Source organism: Rhinopithecus roxellana, chromosome 22, assembly GCF_007565055.1.
Source record: "Rhinopithecus roxellana isolate Shanxi Qingling chromosome 22, ASM756505v1, whole genome shotgun sequence".
Classification (NCBI taxonomy): domain Eukaryota; kingdom Metazoa; phylum Chordata; class Mammalia; order Primates; family Cercopithecidae; genus Rhinopithecus; species Rhinopithecus roxellana.
Genome location: NC_044570.1, coordinates 3,384,374 through 3,400,613, shown reverse-complemented (window position 1 = coordinate 3,400,613; position 16,240 = coordinate 3,384,374). Strand labels below are relative to the sequence as shown.

Here is a 16,240-nt window from a genome sequence, read left to right as displayed (position 1 = left end):
AAGAAAGAAAGAAAGGAAGGAAGGAAGGAAGGAAGGAAGGAAGGAAGGAAGGAAGGAAGGAAGGAAGGAAGAAACAAAGAAAGAAAGAAAGAAAGAAAGAAAGAAAGAAAGAAAGAAAGAAAGAAAGAGAGAAAGTATCAAAGGAAATAATAGTTTACCATTTATCATAACTACGGAAAAACAGGTGTTCTACCAAGAGTGCTGACTTGGAACTGTCAAATTTTAAAAACATTCAAAGAGGGGGGCGGAGCAAGATGGCCGAATAGGAACAGCTCCACTCTCCAACTCGCAGGGCAAGCGACACAGAAGACTGGTGATTTCTGCATTTTCAACAGAGGTACTGGGGTCATCTCACTAGGGAGTGCCGGACAATCGGTGCTGGTCAGCTGCTTCAGCCTGAATAGCGAGAGCTGAGGCAGGGCGAGGCATCGCCTCACCTGGAATTGCAAGGGGGAAGGGAATCCGTTTTCCTAGCCAGGGGAACTGAGACACACAACACCTGGAAAATCAGGTAACTTCCACCCCAATACAGTGCTTTAAGCAAACAGGCAAACCAGGAGAATATATCCAACACCTGGCCAGGAGGGTCCCACACCCACAGAGCCTCCCTCACTGCTAAAACAGCAGTCTGCTGCGATCTATCCGCAAGGCAGCAGCGAGGCTGGGGGAGGGGCGCCCGCCATTGCTGAGGCTTAAGTAGGTAAACAAAGCCGCTGGGAAACTAGCCGGGCGACCTGGCGGGCGCCTGTAGTCTCAGCTACTCGGGAGGCTGAGGCAGGAGAATGGCGTGAACCCGGGAGGCGGAGCTTGCAGTGAGCTGAGATCCGGCCACTGCACTCCAGCCTGGGCGACAGAGTGAGACTCCGTCTCAAAAAAAAAAAAAAAAAAAAAAAAAAAAACAAAGCCGCTGGGAAGCTCGAACTGGGTGGAGTTCACAGCAGCTCAAAGAAGCCTGCCTGTCTCTGTAGACCACCTCTGGGGACAGCGCACAGCTGAAGACCAACAGGGGAAGCAGCGGGGGCCGGTGCAGAGGCGAACGACTCTGTTGGACAGTTTGGGGAGAGCTGTGGATCTCCCAACTCGGAGGTTGAGATCTGAGAACAGACAGACTGCCTGCTCAGGTGGGTCCCTGACCCCTGAGTAGCCTAGCTGGGAGAAATCCCCCACTAGGGGCAGTCTGACACCCCACACCTCACAGGGTGGAGTACACCCCTGAGAGGAAACATCCAAAGGAAGAATCAGACAGGTACACTCTCTGTTCAGCAATATTCTATCTTCGGCAAACTCTGCTGCTGATACCCAGGCAAACAGGGTCTGGAGTGGACCTCAAGCAATCTCCAACAGACCAACAGACAGTCCTTCTGACTGTCAGAAGGAAAACTATCAAACAGGAAGGACAACTATACCAAAACCCCATCAGTACGTCACCATCATCAAAGACCAGAGACAGATAAAACCACAAAGATGGGGAAGAAGCAGGGCAGAAAAGCTGGAAATTCAAAAAATAACAGCGCATCTCCCCCTGCAAAGGAGCGCAGCCCATCGCCAGCAACGGATCAAAGCTGGTCACAGAATGACTTTGACGAGAGGAGAGAAGAAGGCTTCAGTCCATCAAACTTCTCAGAGCTAAAGGAGGAATTACGTACCCAGCGCAAAGAAACTAAAAATCTTCAAAAAAGAGTGGAAGAATTGACAGCTAGACTAATTAATGCAGAGAAGATCATAAACGAAATGACAGAGATGAAAACCATGACACGAGAAATACATGACAAATGCACAAGCTTCAGTAACCGACTCGATCAACTGGAAGAAAGAGTATCAGCAATTGAAGATCAAATGAATGAAATGAAGTGAGAAGAGAAACCAAAAGAAAAAAGAAGAAAAATAAATGAACAAAGCCGGCAAGAAGTATGGGATTACATAAAAAGACCAAATCTACATCTGATTGGGGTGCCTGAAAGTGAGGGGGAAAATGGAACCAAGTTGGAAAACACTCTTCAGGATATCATCCAGGAGAACTTCCCCAACCTAGTAGGGCAGGCCAACATTCAAATTCAGGAAATACAGAGAACGCCACAAAGATAATCCTCCAGAAGAGCAACTCCAAGACAAATAATTGTCAGATTCACCAAAGTTGAAATGAAGGAAAAAATCTTAAGGGCAGCCAGAGAGAAAGGTTGGGTTACCCACAAAGGGAAGCCCATCAGACTAACAACAGATCTCTCAGCAGAAACCCTACAAGCCAGAAGAGAGTGGAGGCCAATATTCAACGTTCTTACGGAAAAGAATTTTCAAACCAGAATTTCGTATCCAGCCAAACTAAGTTTCATCAGTGAAGGAGAAATAAAATCCTTTACAGATAAGCAAACGCTTAGAGATTTTGTCACCACCAGGCCTGCCTTACAAGAGACCCTGAAGGAAGCACTAAACATGGAAAGGAAAAACCGGTACAAGCCATCGCAAAAACATGCCAAAATGTAAAGACCATCGAGGCTAGGAAGAAACTGCATCAACTAACGAGCAAAATAACCAGTTAATATCATAATGGCAGGATCAAGTTCACACATAACAATATTAACCTTAAATGTTAATAGACTAAATGCTCCAATTAAAAGACAGAGACTGGCAAACTGGATAAAGAGTCAAGACCCATCAGTCTGCTCTATTCAGGAGACCCATCTCACATGAAGAGACATACATGGGCTCAAAATAAAGGGATGGAGGAAGATCTACCAAGCAAATGGAGAACAAAAAAAAGCAGTGGTTGCAATCCTTGTCTCTGATAAAACAGACTTTACACCATCAAAGATCAAAAGAGACAAAGAAGGCCATTACATAATGGTAAAGGGATGAATTCAATAGGAAGAGCTAACTCTCCTAAATATATATGCACCCAATACAGGAGCACCCAGATTCATAAAGCAAGTCCTTAGAGACTTACAAAGAGACTTAGACTCCCATACAATAATAATGGGAGACTTCAACACTCCGCTGTCAACATCATTAGACAGATCAACGAGACAGAAAGTTAACAAGGATATCCAGGAATTGAACTAATCTCTGCACCAAGCGTACCTAATAGACATCTATAGAACTCTCCACCCCAAATCAACAGAATATACATTCTTCTCAGCACCACATCACACTTATTCCAAAATTGACCACATAAATGGAAGTAAAGCACTCCTCAGAAAATGTAAAAGAACAGAAATTATAACAAACTGTCTCTCATACCCCAGTGCAATCAAACTAGAACTCAGGACTAAGAAACTCAATCAAAACCACTCAACTACATGGAAACTGAACAACCTGCTCCTGAATGACTACTGGGTACATAACGAAATGAAAGCGGAAATGAAGATGTTCTTTGAAACCAATGAGAACAAAGATACAACATACCAGAATCTCTGGGACACATTTGAAGCAGTGTATAGAGGGAAATTTATAGCACTAAATACCCACAAGAGAAAGCTGGAAAGATCTAAAATTGACACTCTAACATCACAAGTAAAAGAACTACAGAGGCAAGAGCAAACACATTCAAAAGCTAGCAGAAGGCAAGAAATAACTAAGATCAGAGCAGAACTGAAGGACATAGAGACACAAAAAAACTGTCCAAAAAATCAATGAATCCAGGAGCTGTTTTTTTGAAAAGATCAACAGAATTGACAGACTGTTAGCAAGGCTAACAAAGAAGAAAAGAGAGAGGAATCAAATAGATGCAATAAAAAAAGATAAAGGGGATATCACCACTGACCCCACAGAAATACAAACTACCATCAGAGAATATTATAAATGCCTCTATGCAAATCAACTAGAAAATCTACAAGAAATGGATAATTTCCTGGACACTTACACTCTCCCAAGGCTAAACCAGGAAGAAGTTGAATCCCTGAATAGACCAATAGCAGGCTCTGAAATTGAGGCAACAATTAATAGCCTACCCACCAAAAAAAGTCCAGGACCAGATGGATTCACAGCTGAATTCTACCAGAGGTACAAGGAGGAGCTGGTACCATTCCTTCTGAAACTATTCCAATCAATAGAAAAAGAGGGAATCCTCCCTAACTCATTTTATGAGGCCAACATCATCCTGATACCAAAGCCTGGCAGAGACACAACAAAAAAAGAGAATTTTAGACCAATATCCCTGATGAACATCGATGCAAAAATTCTCAATTAAATACTGGCAAACCGGATTCAGCAGCACATCAAAAAGCTTATCCACCATGATCAAGTGGGCTTCATCCCTGGCATGCAAGGCTGGTTCAACATTCGCAAATCAATAAACGTAATCCAGCATATAAACAGAACCAAAGACAAGAACCACATGATTGTCTCAATAGATGTAGAAAAGGCTTTTGACAAAATTCAACAGCCCTTCATGCTAAAAACGCTCAATAAATTCGGTATTGAAAGAACGTACCTCAAAATAAAAAGAGCTATTTATGACAAACCCACAGCTAATATCATTCTGAATGGGCAAAAACTGGAAAAATTCCCTTTGAAAACTGGCACAAGACAGGGATGTCCTCTCTCACCACTCCTATTCAACATAGTGTTGGAAGTTCTGGCTAGGGCAATCAGGCAAGAGAAAGAAATCAAGGGTATCCAGTTAGGAAAAGAAGAAGTCAAATTGTCCCTGTTTGCAGATGACATGATTGTATATTTAGAAAACCCCATCGTCTCAGCCCAAAATCTCCTTAAGCTGATAAGCAACTTCAGCAAAGTTTAAGGATACAAAATTAATGTGCAAAAATCACAAGCATTCTTATACACCAGTAACAGACAAGCAGAGAGCCAAATCAGGAATGAACTTCCATTCACAATTGCTTCAAAGAGAATCAAATAGCTAGGAATCCAACTGACAAGGGATGTCAAGGACCTCTTCAAGGAGAACTACAAACCACTGCTCAGTGAAATCAAAGAGGACACAAACAAATGGAAGAACATTCCATGCTCATGGATAGGAAGAATCAATATCATGAAAATGGCCATACTGCCCAAGGTTATTTATAGATTCAATGCCATCCCCATCAAGCTACCAATGAGTTTCTTCACAGAATTGGAAAAAACGGCTTTAAAGTTCATATGGAACCAAAAAAGAGCCCGCATTGCCAAGACAATCCTAAGTCAAAAGGACAAAGCTGGAGGCGTCACGCTACCTGACTTCAAACTATACTACAAGGCTAGAGTAACCAAAACAGCATGGTTGTGGTAACAAAACAGAGATATAGACCAATGGAATAGAACAGAGTCCTCAGAAATAATACCACACATCTACAGCCATCTGTTCTTTGAGAAACCTGAGAGAAAAAAGAAATGGGGAAAGGATTCCCTATTTAATAAATGGTGCTGGGAAAATTGGCTAGCCATAAGTAGAAAGCTGAAACTGGATCCTTTCCTTACCCCTTATACGAAGATTAATTCAAGATGGATTAGAGACTTAAATATTAGACCTAGTACCATAAAAACCCTAGAAGAAAATCTAGGTAGTACCATTCAGGACATAGGCATGGGCAAGGACTTCATGTCTAAAACACCAAAAGCAATGGCAGCAAAACCCAAAATTGACAAATGGGATCTCATTAAACTAAAGAGCTTCTGCACAGCAAAAGAAACTACCATCAGAGTGAACAGGCAACCTACAGAATGGGAGAAAATTTTTGCAACCTACTCATCTGACAAAGGGCTAATATCCAGAATCTACAAAGAACTCAAACAAATATACGAGAAAAAAACAAACAACCCCATCAAAAAGTGGGCAAAGTATATGAACAGACATTTCTCAAAAGAAGGTATTCATACAGCCAACAGACACATGAAAAAATGCTCATCATCACTGGCCATCAGAGAAATGCAAATCAAAACCACAATGAGAAACCATCTCACACCAGTTAGAATGGCAATCATTAAGAAGACAGGAAACAACAGGTGTTGGAGAGGATGTGGAGAAATAGGAACACTTTTACACTGTTGGTGGGATTGTAAACTAGTTCAACCATTATGGAAAACAGTATGGCAATTCCTCAAGGATCTAGAACTAGATGTACCATATGACCCAGCCATCCCACTACTGGGTATATACCCAAAGGATTATAAATTATTCTACTACAAAGACACATGCACACGTATGTTTATTGCGGCCCTATTCACAATAGCAAAGACTTGGAATCAACCCAAATGTTCATCTGTGACAGACTGGATTAAGAAAATGTGGCACATATACACCATGGAATACTATGCAGCCATCAAAAAGGATGAGTTTGCGTCCTTTGTAGGGACATGGATGCAGCTGGAAACCATCATTCTTAGCAAACTATCAGAAGAACAGAAAACCAAACACCGCATGTTCTCACTCATATGTCGGAACTGAACAATGAGATCACTTGGACTCGGGAAGGGGAACATCACGCACTGGGGTCTATTATGGGGAGTGGGTAGGAGGGAGCGATTGCATTGGGGAGTTATACATGATATAAATGATGAATTGGTGGGTGCTGACGAGTTGATGGGTGCAGCAAACCAACATGGCATAGGTATACATATGTAACAAACCTGCACGTTATGCACATGTACCCTAGAACTTAAAGTATAATAAAATAAATAAATAAATAAATAAAAATAAAAATAAAAAATAAAACATTCAAAGAAAGAAGCAAATCAACCCAGTTGAGCATAATTTTATAAACCTTTATTAAACTAAGATTAAAGAAGAAAATCCTTAAGCTTCCAGAGCAAACATCACACACACACACACACACGCACACACATATATACACACACGGCTTATACTACATTTAAGTGAACAATAATCCCATTGAGATTAGTTATTTCTTACATATTTTACTGAAAATAACTTTCCAATTACTACTGTAAACAGTAATCTCTCTACTTTGCCATAAATAGACATTAACACAATATATTCTATCTTTATTTTAAAAACTGTTTTATCAAACATCTATAAGATCAAGGAAATGTATATTGTCATGACAAAGCCTATGATTAAGAGTATGTTTCATCACAGTCCCTGTCTGATTATGTTTTGGCTGTGTCCCCACCCAAATATCTTGAATTTTAGCTCCCATAATTCCCACATGTCATGAGAGGGACCCAATGGGAGATAATTAAATCATGGGATCGGGTCTTTCTCACTATGTTCTCATGATAGTGAATAACTGTCATGAGATCTGATGATTTTATAAAGGGGAACTCCTGTACATAAGCTATCTTCTCTGTTTCCATATAAGATCTGCCTTTCCTTCTCCTTTACTGTCTCTCATGATTGTGAGGCCTCCCCAGCCATGCTGAACTACTAGTCCATTAACCTTCTTTCCTTTACAAATTACCCAGTCTCATCAAGTATGTCTTTATTAGCAGTGTAAGGACAGACTAATACACTGTCATAGTCAGAAAAATGGTCCCCAAAGATGCCGACATCATTTTCTCAGGAATGTGTATATGTTATGTTCCACGACTAAGGCAATTATGGTTGCAGATGGAAGATGACAGGCTAAACTTAAAGAGATTATCCTGCATTACCCATGTGGGTTACACATGATCCTTAAAATTGAAAGAAGGCATAAGAGGAAGAAAACAGCCAAATGTTGCTGCCTTTGAAGAAATTAGAAGGGATCATGAAAAGAGGAATAGCAGCAACTTCTAGAAGCTGGAACATGCAAGGAGATAGAGTCTCCCCTATGGAGAGAACCCAGCTTTTCAAACATCATGATTTCAGCCCAGTGACATTCACTGAGGATTCTGGACTTTCAAAACTAAGGTAAATTTTTGTTGTTATAAAAATTCAAGTTTGTGGCAATTTGTTAGAGGAGCTAGAGCAAACTACTTCCAGTCCCTACACATCAAGCCACAGAATTATGTACCAATCATTCCCTTAATTTGTACACAATTTTGCTCCATAGACATATATTCATTGTATATTTTTTAGTGGTTTTAATTCCACATGCTTGGGGTCACATTGCATACTCTCTTGTGGAACACGATTTTCTCCATAAGATTTGTCTATGAGACACACAGAGACATATAGATGTAGTTAGATCATCTCTCTTTATTTCATCACTATATCACAATCTTGTTAGCTTTTTTTCAGGATGTCAGTACATCTTAGGGATGGTACATCCTCCATAGATGCCCTATTTAGGCACAGTTTAATTACTGTTAACATCTCATCTACTAATAGTTGCATTGAAACTGCCTTTGCAAAAGCTATTATCAGTGAAAAAATTTTAACAGTAAGCTAAGCTAATCCAACCCCCATCTTGCCTTGCCCTTAATTATCCCTAGGCTATTGGGACAAGTTAACTTTGGAAGGCATTTAGACTACAATTTTGTTTTGTTTTCATTGAGACAGAGTCTTGCTCTGTCACCTGGCTGGAGTACAGTGGTGTGATCTTGACTTACTGTAAACTCCACCTCCCAGGTTCAAGTGATTCTCTTGCCTCAGTCTCCTGAGCAGTTGGAACTACAGGCATGCACCATCATGTCCAGCTAATTTTTGTATTTTTAGTAGAGATGAGGTTTTACCATGTTGGGCAGATGGTCTCGATATCTTGACCTCATGATCAGCCTGCCGCAGCCTCCGTAAGTGATGGGAATACAGTAGTGAGCCACAGCACCTACACTAGGCAACAATTTAAATGATAATACGCCTTTCCCCAAACACACTTTTGTAAAGCTGATGGGAGGCTATCAGTCTGGGGAGAAGACAGGAGGTGTAGTCCTGCAGACAGAAAAGATTGTCAGCCGTTATTTCAGAAGTCATAAGATATGTAACTTCTCCAATTACTCCTACAAATAAAATACTATTGTGGATTGGCCTTTTCAGATATATTTCTAGGTTTTTTGCAAGCCAGACACCCACAACACCAAATGGATCAACAACCCCTCTTCTGAGGTCCTACCCAGAGGTAAATTGGCCAGAAGGAGGATAGCCTCAACCCCCTATAATTTCATGTCCACCGCATCCAATCAGCAGCAGGCACCTGTTACCTGGCCATCCCCACCTCTTCCCCCAAACTGCCTCTGAAAAACACCTAAATTAGGTGCTTTGAATGAGATGATTTGCATAGAACTCCACATATCATGTGGCATGGCTAGTCTTGTGTCTATTAAATGCTTTCTCTACTACAAAGTCATGACTTTTCTTTATGCAGTGGGCTGGAAGAACTTCTCAGATGGTTACAAGGCAAGTTCTACCCATTTTAATGCTATCATCAACAATGTCAATAGAAACATAATCTTACATGTCTCTTTAGGGAATATAGACAGAAAGTGAAATAATTAGTTTAGGATGTATATTTTACTTTTCAGATAATTGATTCCAAATTGTTCCACAAAGATAATACAATAAAAAACACTCTGATTCATAGTGTGTGAGTTTATGTCATCTTCTAGGTAGAGTTCAAACTTAACGTCAGATTGCTAAATATGTGCAATCTCACAGATTAGAAAAAGTTTAAAGTTTTAAGCTTTAGTTTTTATTTTTCAAGGTACAAATGAGATTGATTATATTTTGTTTGTTGGCAGTAAATATTTTATTGTCTTCAGTGCAGTATTGAAACTCAAATACTATTTTATGGTTTTTTAAAATTGAGTTTTGAAGAATATAATGTATTTCACATATTTATCTTTTGATTTTTATGTTTAGGTTAATAAGCAATTTATATCCCAAATAGAAACACATTGGAAAGTGACAGGATACACTAATATTTCTTAGCAAACTGGGACATATAGAAGCCTAAATTTTTGATGCAAATATTAGCTGTTAATGAATAGCATTTAAAGTTTTAATGTAAAAATTCAATCATTTTTCTTTACTTATTTTATATTTATTTTTATTCTTTATTTAATAAATATTTGGCCTGGCACAGTGGCTCATGTCAGTAGTCCCAGTTATTAGGGAGGCTGAGATGGGAGGCTCACTTGAGTCTAGGAGGTGGAAGCTGCAGGGAGCCATGACTGTGCTACTGTACTCCAGTCTGGGCAACAGAGTCAGACCCTGTGTTTTTTTTAAAAAATACATGTATATGTAAATTCATTTAACTTGATGTCAGCAATATATCCTACATTGTTTTTCCAATATTTTAAGGTTTTATGTTACACAGGGTATATCCTTTTATTTGCTTTTCTTTTTCTCCCAAAAGCAACAACTAGTCTATGCAGAAAATATGAAAATAGTTACTTCATGTCAATTTACAATGCCCCAATATTATTTTTCCCAAGAGCAAAACTATTCATATCATTGTAAGACTATACCAGCAAACAAGTGGGAAGGCACAAGATCAATTTTTAAGATCTCTCTGGAAGTGAATTTTTATGGTGTGAAATTGTTTTTTTTCCCTAGTATCTAGCACTATTTGACACACACACACACACACACACACACAAAATCTTGTCTTTATCCACTGTTTTGTAATTGCATTTATTTCATATCAAATTGTTTTATTTCCTAGTTCTAGTAATAATCACTCATTTAGGCTGTCAATATTTAATACCTATGTATTCACCTTACTGTCTTCATTGCTACAACTTCTGTAATCCTCGGCACACTTTTGGATAAGTTCTGATCTTTGCATTCATCTTCACAAGACTGTTTTCTGTTCCTATTTCAGCTAAAGACACTAGATCCACTCCAAACCTAAAGTGATTGTAATGGTATATAAATTCAGTGGGACAAATGAAGGAGCAGACTTTAAGCTGACTTTCTAGTAAGATTCCTAGAAAAATTTCTAAGATCACTAAAATGTATACATCATTTTTCCTTTGCTATGATTTTGAAAAGCTGAAATTCTGAGAGGTATTGCCCTCTAGTTGACATAGACCCAATATGTCTCCGTTCATTCAGGCTGCTATAACTAAAACACCATAAATTGCATGGTTTATAATCAACAGACATTTATTGGTCACAGTTCTGATGGGCAGCAGTTGAAGATTAAGGACTAGCAAATTCACTGCCTGGTGAGGACCTACTTTCTAGTTCATAAATGGTGCCTTCCCATTGTGTCCTCACATGAGGGAAGGGGCAAGGGAACCATTGGGGATGTTTTTTAACAAGGCACTAATCCCATTCACAAGGGCTCCACACTCATGATGTCATTACCTCCCAAATTTCCCACCTCCTAACACTTTGAAGATTAGGTTTCAACATATAAATCTAAGGAGAAGAAAACACTCAAATTTATACAAAGATTCAAATGTATGCCATACTCCACTTCCTGTTCTGCCACTCAGTAGCTACAAGCAAAACTATTATAGTAATATGCACTATAATTGTTGCAGAAAAACTGAACTCACTCCTAACCTTGCTAGCCTGCAGAAGCAAAAATTCCAAATGCAATTGTTTTCCCACAGTTTTTCAAATCGTAAAGGATTTGTCTTCTTGGAAGTAATCCGATGAAGTTTGGCCTCAAGTTGTAAATACAGCAACACATAGATTTTAGAATTTTAAATAATGCAACAAAATCTATGCAGTGTTTTAGAAGGTGCTAGTTTTTATTAAGTGAGACAATATGGTCTGTACATTCCACAGGGAAATACATAGGGAATTTGATAACACATAAGTGGGAGAAGGCAGCCACTTCACACAAAAAGGCAGAGGGCCAACTGAGTTGTTAACTCTTAAGCCATACACAGATGGCAAAGGTAAAAGAGCACTATAACAATTCCTTTGGGGCTTCAGTGGTTACTGGCAACCCCTAAACACTGCCGTGGGGCCTACACAGAGTTACTTCCTGCTGGTCCCCAAAATCACTCGCCCCAGCTCCTGCACATGCTCAGTTGTGTTCTCCTACAAGGGGTTGAAAGACACAGGCTGGGTAAAGGAGACACCCATATCTTAAGTCCTGTGAAGGGGGTCAGGGAAATATGCTGCTTCAATATGACTATTTAACGTAAAATGAAATTTGACATTTTTTGTCATGAAATAAAATTATTTTTGAAGACATGATACATATTTTTCTCTCATTTAAGAATTCTGCAGACATTTTCTTAAAATTCAGATTCTGGAATTATGAATTTGTGTGCATCAGGATTCATGGAGAGAGAGAAGAGAGAAAAGGTTCAATGTCTTCAATTTGTAGATAATGAGATGATCTTTCTGGGATCCCCATTACTTGATCCTGGAAAGATTAGTGAGACTCCCTGCCTTTTACTCAGCTACAATTTCTGTTTCCCCCATAGGGGGAATCTCTTGGACCGAAGGATCTCTGAAATAAATTTTGTTGTTACACAAACTTCTCATACATCATGAGAGACAATGTTGGGAGGCAGAGGAGGAATGACAAGTGTGACTGGGCTTGTCCCAGCACATAAGAAAGGTCATCTTTCTGGAATAAGGCTGTGACATTGGAGTTATCCCGCCACATCCAGTGCTCTGCTGACCTTTTTTCCTCACCTTGGCACATCTATTTTCTTGCAATTAAGTATACACTCTTTCCTTGTTATCCTGATAATTCCCATATGTCAGACTACAAAGAAGATGTTCAAAGATGAGACATTTATTCTTATCACTCTTTGATTACACATCTTTGTTAATGCTCTGCCATACTATACCCATGACATAATATATGTGAAACAAAAATAAATCTCACAATGCCAAAATCACCAGGACAAGGGAAAAGTCAGGCTAGGAATGAATGAAGCAAACCTGCATTCCATTTTATTCCTAAATAAAGCAGCTACAAATGTAAAAAAGTTACATACCTCTGTCACAATTTTCTCACAAGGAAAATCCTTATGGGCTCAATATCTTCACCCTAAAACAGTTCTGTTGATTTTCACCCTATCTATGTAAAGTGGATAGCTTATCTTCACAGATTCAGGACAGAAAGTCATCCCTCTGAGGCTTACCTGAGAAAAATGAATATCTGATTGCTTCCTCTGCCCTACTGTTACTGTAAAAATGCAGATTCAAAGAGTCAGATTAAATTGTGCAATCAGTAAAAGGATGATCAAGGACTCAAAAGAATGCAACCTTTCATCTCTTATCTACCTATAACCTGCAAGTCCTGATTTGACTATTCCTACGTTTCTGGGCCAACCAGTATTCATTTTACACATAATGACTGATATCATATCTCCCTAAAATGTAAAAAATAAAGCTATGCTGTGACCATCTTGAGTACTTGTTTTCAGGACCACCTAAGGTTGACTGCATCCTTAACCTTAGCAAAATTAACTTTCTAAATTGATTAAGATCTCTCTCAGATATTTTGAGTTCACAAAAATAAGCTCAAAAAATTTATTTGCAGTGCTACCTGGATCAGTACCAAACAATGTAATTTATTTAGTCTGGAATTAACTTGCTCTTCCTCTTATGTCCTATATTCTGCTAGTTAGTAGAGAAAAACAAATCAACTGTCTTTGATATGGGTTTTTACAAGTCTCATTGAATGCTTTCAAGAGTTTTGTTTGTTTGCTTGCTTGTTTGTTTCATAGTGTTGGGCAACATTTCTTGAAAAGATGTTACAAGTCTCTTCCTATTTCTCTCTCCAAGATGGGGAGTTGGACTCATGGATGTAAGTGAGGATAATTATTTAGGTGCCATGTTGAATTATCCTAGTCTCTGGCATTATCTTTTTTCTACCTGGGAACTGTGTGCTATGTTGGCCTTCTGAATTAGTGCTTCTAACAGGTGCTTCTCACTGTCTCTCCCTGTGCTGTATCATAGTTGATGCAGACTCATTGTGGGTACCATTATGGGGGCAGATCTTGACATTCTTCCTTGATCCTTGATCTCCATTCATGTGAACAAGGAATTCTCCACTTACTTCCAGGATCCTGTGATTTTGCTTGGCCTTGTAAACCAAAAATAAAATCTTAAGCCCTCCTAACAACTCAACAGATCCCTCTCAGGACCCAGGGGACCCCAGCCAAACCTGGAAAACTAAATGCTTGGCCATGACTGGGATGGTGATTGTATACATTGTGTTATACCCACTCCCTTTTGGAGTTTAGACACAAAACTGACCATGATTAATGGCAAAATAGGCACAATAAACTGACAAAGCAGACTTTTTGTGAAAATAAAATACACTCTGACCCAGTGTATTTTCGTTAACAGACTTTCTTATCTTAAGTTTTCCTTTCTACTGACTGCAAATTTTTAAACAAAGCTTTACTCCTTTAACTTACTGCAATTTAAAGAATCTCTTGGCCAGGGAGGATAGCTCATCTCTGAAATCCCATTACTTTGGGAGGCTGAGTAGGGAGAATTACTTGAACAAAGGAGTTCCAGGCTGCTGTGAACTGTAATCATGCCACTGCACTCCAGCCTGAGCAACAGAGCAAGCCTCCATGTCATTAAAACAAACAAACAAACAAACTCTGAACCCATCTATAACATGCAAGCCCATGTTTCTTGATACCTGCCACATAAAACCAGTGCATACCTTCCATGTACTGATGTTTTTACCTGTAACTTCAAAGTTCCTAAAATATATAAAACCAAACTGTACTCTGACCACGTTAGGTGTACTTTCTCAGGACTTCTTGAGACTGGGTTTCCTGGGCAATGGTCATTCATATTGGCTTGGAATAAACCTCTTGAAAATACAAAATCTGGTTTTTCTGTTAACGATCTTAGCACACAACAACCTCATAATATGCAGGTCATATGAGGGTAGAGCCACACATCCATTTAGGAGGTTGTTATTTTCAAGGGAGTTTCTGGCCAGGGAGTCAGTGCATGCTGAAACCTACCTTTACTCTGTTTATTCATCTTTGTTTCATAAACTAGAGTTATGTCTGCCCAGCTCACTGGATGTCTTTTCCTAATTCCAACACAAGTTTATCAAGCTGTAGGGATTCCTTGAAACAGGGTTATATGATAATTAAGGAAAGATGATACCAAGATTAAAGGAAAACCTGTACTTCAATTTTCCCCCAAGACTCATATCAATACATTAATGGGCTACTTCTCCTAGTATGTAGCTAGCAAATTATTAATCTCCCTGACTTATTTAACATGGGAAGTGGAGAGGAAATATTCAGATTCCTTTTATTTAGTCATTTTATAAATATTATATATATAAATATACATATATGAATATATAACATTATATATTACATATTACGCTATATATATTTTGCATTATAAAATATGTTATACAATATTATGTAACATATTCACATATATTAATGTATTTTATATGTGCATTATATATGAATATGTGATATGTATATTATATGTGTATTATTTAAATATAACATTTAATATATGACATATTAATATATTATGCATATTAATATACACTGTTATCAGTATGTAAATTATATATCATATAATGAATAATATATCAAACAAATATTAATTATATAAGTGATAATTATATAATTCAGATATAAAACATAAATATATCATGTATAATATATAACAATGTATGTATAATGTGGCATAATTTATAAAATAACATAATATAGAATAATTTCTCATATTTCTATTATAACAGAAATTATATGCCATATAATTATATATTATACATACACCACACACGTATATAATATTAAAAACCTATGTGGTACACCCTACCACACACCTAGAGCTCCTGGACTATAAATCTGTACAACAAGTTACTGTGCTGAATACTGTAGGCAACTGTAACAGAATTGTAAGTATTTGTGTATCTATACATATATAAACAGAAAAGGTACAGTAAAAATTTAACATAAAAGATGAAACTTGGTGCACTTGTATAGGGCATTTACCATGAATGGATATTGCAGGACTAGATTTTGTTCTGGGTGAGTGAGTGCATAGTGAAGAGTGAATGTGAAGACCCAGGACATTCCCGTACACTAATGCAGATTTTACAAATAATGTACACTTAGGTTACACACTAACATTACACTTTTTAAAATTCTTCAATACTACTTTAACTGCCCAGTGAGTTCACATTGCCCATTGCTTAGACAGAGCCAGTATATCAACACAGGGAAATTGTAATAGAGAAAGAATTATTCATGCAGAGCTGGCTGTCCAGGTGTATGTTTGTTTTCATGCTGCTATGAAGAAAGACCCGAGACTGGGTAATTAATAAAGGCAAGAGCCTTCATTGACTCACAGTTCCACATGGCTGGGGAAGTTTCAGGAAACTTATAATCTTGGTGCAAGTGGATGGAGAAGCAGGAATCTTCATGTTGTAGCAGGAGAGAGCAAGTGCAGAGTGAAGACAGGAAAAGCCCCTTATAAAACCATCAGATTTCAGGAAAACTGCTATCAGAA

General features: G+C 38.4%; 1 non-coding gene across 1 annotated transcript; it reads right to left on the bottom strand.

The window, feature by feature from the left end:
• Positions 1–10,163: 10,163 nt before the first annotated feature.
• Positions 10,164–10,293, bottom strand: LOC115895700. Its single transcript, XR_004055842.1, has one exon. It is a non-coding gene; the product is annotated as a small nucleolar RNA SNORA20 (small nucleolar RNA).
• Between the last annotated feature and the right edge of the window lie 5,947 nt (positions 10,294–16,240).